The following is a 6,000-nucleotide window of genomic DNA, read 5'->3' as shown; positions in this document are numbered from 1 at the left end:
TAAAAAAAAACAACTTTAAGTTGACTCACTTTTTGCCCTAAAGAATAATGCCCACAGAATCACAGGTTTTATATGTTAGTTATATCTTTCCAGTGTGTGTTAAAATGTGTATGTAACTATAAAATGTTCTTCCCTGTACACCCTAAAATCACGTACACCCATGAGTGAGTACCATACTTTGAGAAATGGAGCCAGAGGAATTGAAACCGCCTAAAGGTTTTGAGCAGGGAAAGAAAGAACATGATCAGGGTTGCCTTGGATCAATATCATTCCCGTAGCATTAATCACTTTGGACTGAACAGAGACCGGTGAAAATCACAGCAGAAAGCCCGTAAATTAGGAGACTTGCACAATAGTTGAGGGGAGAGATGAGACATGAACAGAGACAGGGACTGTGGGAGGGGAGTGGAGGGTTTGGATGTGAACAATATCAAGGCGGTAGAACTGACAGGTAACAGTGAAGACTGGAAATGGAAAGGGAGGAGCTGGGGATGACTACCAGGGTTCTAGCATGTGCAGTGCAGCAGATACCGGTCCATCCACCAAGATGGCAAATAGAGGGGGAGCTGATGGGCGGGCGAGGTGGGGTGGCAGGGTTGGAAGGAAAAGAATTGCTTTGGTCTGGAACATGCTCGATTTGAAGCGTCTGTGGAACACTCATGTAAGTACTTGAATGCCTGTGTCTGTGGCTCTGGGGACTGGGGCATCATAGAGAGCCGAGCTGTCCAGTAGAAATAGGCTGTGAGCAACCTATGTCATTTTAAATGGTCAGGTGGCCATATTAAAAAAAAAAGTAAAGAGATTAAATGATATATTTTATGTAACGCAACATATCCATAATATTCTGTTGCAAGATGAATCAATAGCAAAATCACAAAGATATTTTACATTCTTTTTTCATTTTAAGTATTCAAAATCCAGTGCATTTTTTACAGAGAGCACATCTCAGCTGGGACATTCCAGGCACTCAAAACGCACCACAGAGTGTTACCGTATTTATTGGACAGCACGGCTCTAGAAGCACTTGCTGCAGGCAGGCCAGGGTGATCAGATGTTTACCTGGGGGATGGTGGAGGACCCTGATCCTCAGGACCCTGAGGACCCTGATCAGATGCTGAGGGTGATCAGATTTGCTAAAACTGGATTTTACAAGGAAGTGCCCAGATGGGTCTAGGAGAAGATTCAGGAGCCAGACTGAAGTTTGGCCAAGCACATCATCTTTGTCACAATCCCACCCATGACACCTGATCAATATCATCTTTGGAGTGGGGCTGGCAAATGCGTATTTTTAACAAGCCTCCACCAGGTAATGCAACCCAGGAGAACCATCTTTCAGTTGGAGCCAGTAGGACCTGAGAACTCAAGGGAGATGGTTCACAACAGGATGGGGCTCTGATGAGCCGCCTGGGGAAGACTCACAGAAAGAAAAAAAGCTGATGGGGGGAAGCACAGAGAGAGGCTTGTGTTTAGGGCAAAGGAAGGGAAGGATGAGCGCTCTGGTGGAGTATCTGTCCCCAACACTGTAGCCTGGCTCCAGGCTGCTCAAGGCATCGTGGCTTAGACCAGAGTCTACAAACTCCGCTCGGGAGAATCTGACTCAAGCTGTCCTGGAGCTGCCGGAGAGCTCCAAACCCAGGGCCTGGGGGAGGAAGGAGTGGGTTCTGAGGACGCTCGCCTCCCACACAAAGCAGGGATCAGCCTCTTGCTGGCCCAGACATTCAGTTTTGAAACTCCGCAGGGCTCTGTCCAAGGTCTCTTTCTTTTTCTTCCTCTGCTCTCACTCCTGGTTAATTTCACCCCTTTCCGGGGCTTCAAACTCCATTTATATGCTGATGTGCCCACATTTGCATCTCAGACTCAGAGTCCACCCCTACTCCAAGAGCCAGACCTAGTTTTACCAATTGCCTTCTGCCTAGAGCATCTGGCGGGTGCCTGAAATTTAACATTTCCAAAGCTGAACTAACCCCCAAACCTGTTTGCTTGCTAATAAGTTCCTGTTTCAACTAGTAGTCTCACTACTCACCCGGTTCCCCCCAAACTAGAAATCTGGGTGCCATCTTACGCCTCTTCCGCCAACCATACGCGAAATCACCTGAAATTCCTTCCTTTGTCTGTATTCCTGCAACTTCAGTTCGGATACCCTCGACCTCATGCTTGACTAGTACAATTCCCTCCTCATTAGAGATGTGGCCCCACTCTCCCTTCTGGGAGAGGGCATCCTCCCAAATGCGGTACAGCCTTCTTTTACAAGCTAAACTTGTAAAACCCAAATCTGACAAACTCTGCTGACTACGGCATAAACAGCAAACTCCTCGGCATGAAACATGCATCCTCACAGAGGGCCCTACTCACCTCTGTTGTCACCTTCCCCCAATCCCCCAAATCTTTTTTTTCTAGTTGTGACATGTGTTTGCTAAAAAATACACACAACATACCAAAATGCCCCAAACAACTCACAAAATCGATTTTAAAAGGTAGGAGATGAGGGGAATTAAGATATCTGTATCCTCCTTCCCTGATCCCGAAGGTCTGGAGTGTTGCCTGGGGATTGCCTGTACCTGCGTTTCCCCAGGCGATTCGGAGGCAAATCTAGGTTTGTCAACCAGTGGGTTATGCCACTCTGACAAAAGTCCAACACATCAAAGAATCTAGGCTACTATGCTCTTTCCTAACTTCCTGTAGGGCTGCAGAGAAAAGACAGAGAGGAGCCTGCATCAGCCTGGACTGCATTCTAGACTGCATCACGATTGCATCCTCACCTAGATCAAAACCCTGGGGAACTGCCAAGCAGAAATTTTAAGAATGAAAAGGGCATCTGCGTAGCCTACAAACCTGACAACAGAACCTACAGCACCTTTCGGTTAAAAAACGCTCCTGCCCCAAAATACATTTGGAAAACGTTGAACCACTCTAGAAAACTTTGATCGGCATCCCCTCCCTCACTTCTCGGTTTTAAGGGGAGCCCTAAAAGACGCCGTAGGAAAGCATTTTGCTTTATTTTATTCAGCAGTGCCTTAGAAAGTTGAAAACCTGAAAAAAGTAATCTCAGAAGCTGAATCGCTCCTATGGGTGTCCATTCAAACACAAACAGTATTAGACTGCCATGTTTACTTGAACCCGTGGAGAGAAAACAATGTAACTGATGAACCTTAAGCTTTGACTTCCTACCAAGCACATGAAACGTTCAAGAAACTTTGCAGAACGTGTGCACGTTCACTAAGGCTCATATTAACTCCCGAGCCAGGCTGAACAATAGAGGGAGACTCGTTATTAACGAAACGCGCCGTCTGTGTTTCGAAGTCCTTCATCGCAGCAGAGGGGGCCTTTCCTCTGCTCCGATTCGATTTTCAAATTGTTTCCACGCTCATTGTCTGCCAGTAGGAACAACGGCAACGCTTGGGGCGCTTGGGGGAGCAGGTACAGCGTCCCGCAGAATGCAGCGCGGTTGAGCCCGGCCAGGTTTTGGGACATTCCCGGCCCTTCCAGCGGATCAAGGAAAAGGAGGTGGCCCGGGCGCCAAAGGCTGCTGCCAATGCAACTCGCAACTTTTGAAATCAATCCTTTTTGCATCATGCAACGGATGCCACCTCTCCTCTGGCTTGCAACCCCCCACCCCTCCCCCGAGACCAATCATTGCCGCGCTCGGGCCTGCACATCGCCTCCGCCCCCTTGCCGGGCCGCACGCAGCTACCGAGCCGCTCTGGCCGCGGCCCGCCGCCTCTTAAAGGGAGGGAGCCGGCCCTTAAAGGACCCTCGCGCGCGGCGCACGGCGGCCCCGTTCCCGGCAGGGGCCCGCCGAGCCAGGCCGAGCCCCCGCGGCGCCCAGGCGCGGCCCGGGGCCCTCCCGCCCTCCGCGCCGCCGCCGGGAGCGGCCTTTTTATTCAGGCGACGCTTAAGGGAGCCCGGCGGCGCCCGGTGCATTGTGGGAGCGGCGGAGTCCCGTTCGCGGGAGGAGGCGGAGGGCGCAAAGCGAACCGGTAAGCGCCTGGCTCGGGGAGGGGGGGCGAGACACCAGGCTTAAAGGGGAATATTCGTCCGCAGGCCCAGGGCGGCCGTGCGGATCCCCTCGCGGGCCGCCTGGGCGCGCCGGGAGCCGTGCACGGTCGGCGCTCTGCAGCGCAGCCTGGAGAGGGGCCGAGCCAGGGCTTGGTGGGGCCGCTTTAAAAAAGAAGCACCGCCCGCGCCGCCGCCGCCGCCGCCGCCGCGCGGGGCCGAGGAAGGAGGGAGGGAGAAGAGGGCGGGGGAGGAGTGGAGGGGGAGGGCGGCGACGCAGGGGTTAATTTTTTCGCCCGCCGACATTTTTGTGCGGCGGCGGCGGCGGCCCGCGCGCGCGGCGGGAGAACCTAGCCCGGTGCCCGGGGCGCGGCGCGCGGCGCCTCCGGGCCCTCCCCGCCCCCCCCGTCCGCGCGCGCCCTCCCTCCGGCCCCGCGGGCGCAGCCTGACCCCGGGCGTCCCGGCCTGGCCGGCCCGCGAGCCGGGGGACCCGCCGCGGCCGGTGGGCCGTGCGCGCCTCACTCCCGCCCCGCGGCCTGGGCCGCGCGGTTCCCGCCGCTGCCGCCGGGACAGAGAGCGGGCGGGCCGGCATGGCCCCGCTGGCCGCCCCGCTCCGCCTCCACCGGGCCGCGCCGCACAAAGAGCCTGGGCCCGGGTGGCCTTTAAAGGCGGCAGCCGGGGATTTAAGGTGTCCCCGAGCGCTGCCCTGCGCGCACCGGCTGCCGCCCCGACGTGTGCTTCCCGAGGGGTGCGCCGCCCCTGCGCCCACGTCGCCGCGTCCCCTCTGTTTTTTATTTCCTAGGCTTGGGAACCTGGGGGGAGGTATGTACCGAGCCGGGGCTGCCCCCTCTCCCACCCCCACTTACCGTGCTCCCTCGGCTCTGCGGCCAGCTTGGCGCCCTCGTTTGAAAAAATTAAAACGTGGCCGAGAAGGAAAGGGTTAACCGTTGTTTTTAAATATTCATGTCATTGTTTAAAGGTGTAAACAGGCGGCTTCGGGGTTGAAGTCGTCTGCGCGTTATGCCAGCCCCCCACCATTAATTACGCCTTTCCTCACGTCCCCCTCCACCCCCCCCCCATTTTCTCATCCCGTCCAAAAAATGTAAGAATTAATGTTTTTTTAGGATTCGGATGTGATGTGTGTGATTTACGTCCCTCGTTCCATTTGGAATTTTAAAACTCCTGAGTGCCTTTTGGGCTTAAGGTGTTTTAAACTTTTTGCCCTTAAAAACCTAGGAAGATTTAAAAGTAAGTTAGACCCCTGAATTCCAAGTGCCCCTCCCCGCCTTTTTTTTTTTCTTTCTTTTTTTTTGGATAGGGATTGGAGGTAGGAAAATAACTGGATGCCTCGTGAGTTGGATTTTTTTTTTTACCCCTGGTAGGAGTGAGGCGGTGTTAAGTGCGAGGCATTTGGTGAGGAAAGGACTGTTGTTTTTGTTCCAAACCCAAGTCAAACTGCTATTGGACTTTTCCTAACTCTAAAATGGCTTCAAAATTCCCAGCTCCATAACTTAGCTCTCCTGGCGCCCTCCTTTCGGACAGGTGGTTTTCTTGGAATGTTGGAAGGCTTACTCCTTTACGGTTGTAGGTTTCAAACGGAAATCATTGCTCACCCCAAACATGGCTTTGTAAAGACAGTTTGGATTACTGCCCAAACTCAGGCTCTAGGAGATTTATTTTAAATGAGTGATGGGCTTCGCAGGGGATCGAAAACTCTATAAATGGGAATTATGTTCTTAATGATAAATTTTATAGGGGAAACTGACCCTAAAACTTGGGGTGTCTAATTCTATGCCCAGTAAAGTATCAGTCTGGAAGTTTTGTAAACCCCGGGAGCACGTGGAAGATTTTCGTTTAGCCCCAAAGGCTTCAAGCTTAGAAAAGTTTGTTCCAGAAACTTCCAGTGATACCAAGTACCATAAATGCTAGTGATTTAGTACAGTTTATCACTTTAGGTTTGCAGTGAAACAGTAACGAGCAGTAGCATATTTTATCAATGATGTGTGT

At 52.7% G+C, this 6,000-nt stretch overlaps 1 protein-coding gene across 3 annotated transcripts in view; it reads left to right on the top strand.

Moving 5' to 3' along the window:
• The first annotated feature begins 3,735 nt into the window (after positions 1-3,735).
• SEPHS1 (selenophosphate synthetase 1) overlaps positions 3,736-6,000 on the top strand; it is a 29,985-nt gene continuing 27,720 nt past the window's right edge. Inside the window, exon 1 of one of the 3 annotated variants that reach the window (XM_082841577.1) lies at positions 3,736-3,977. The gene's annotated coding sequence lies outside the window, so the exon portion shown is untranslated. Of the gene's footprint in view, positions 3,978-4,545; positions 4,816-6,000 lie in introns of those variants that run through there. The other 2 variants (XM_082841573.1, XM_082841575.1) reach the window with 2 other exon arrangements.

The sequence above is a fragment of the Leucopleurus acutus genome (assembly GCF_964270905.1).
Source record: "Leucopleurus acutus genome assembly, chromosome: 1".
Lineage (NCBI taxonomy): Eukaryota > Metazoa > Chordata > Mammalia > Artiodactyla > Delphinidae > Leucopleurus > Leucopleurus acutus.
The sequence above is the reverse complement of the archived record's forward strand: the minus strand, read 5'-3'. Positions and strand labels throughout refer to the sequence as shown.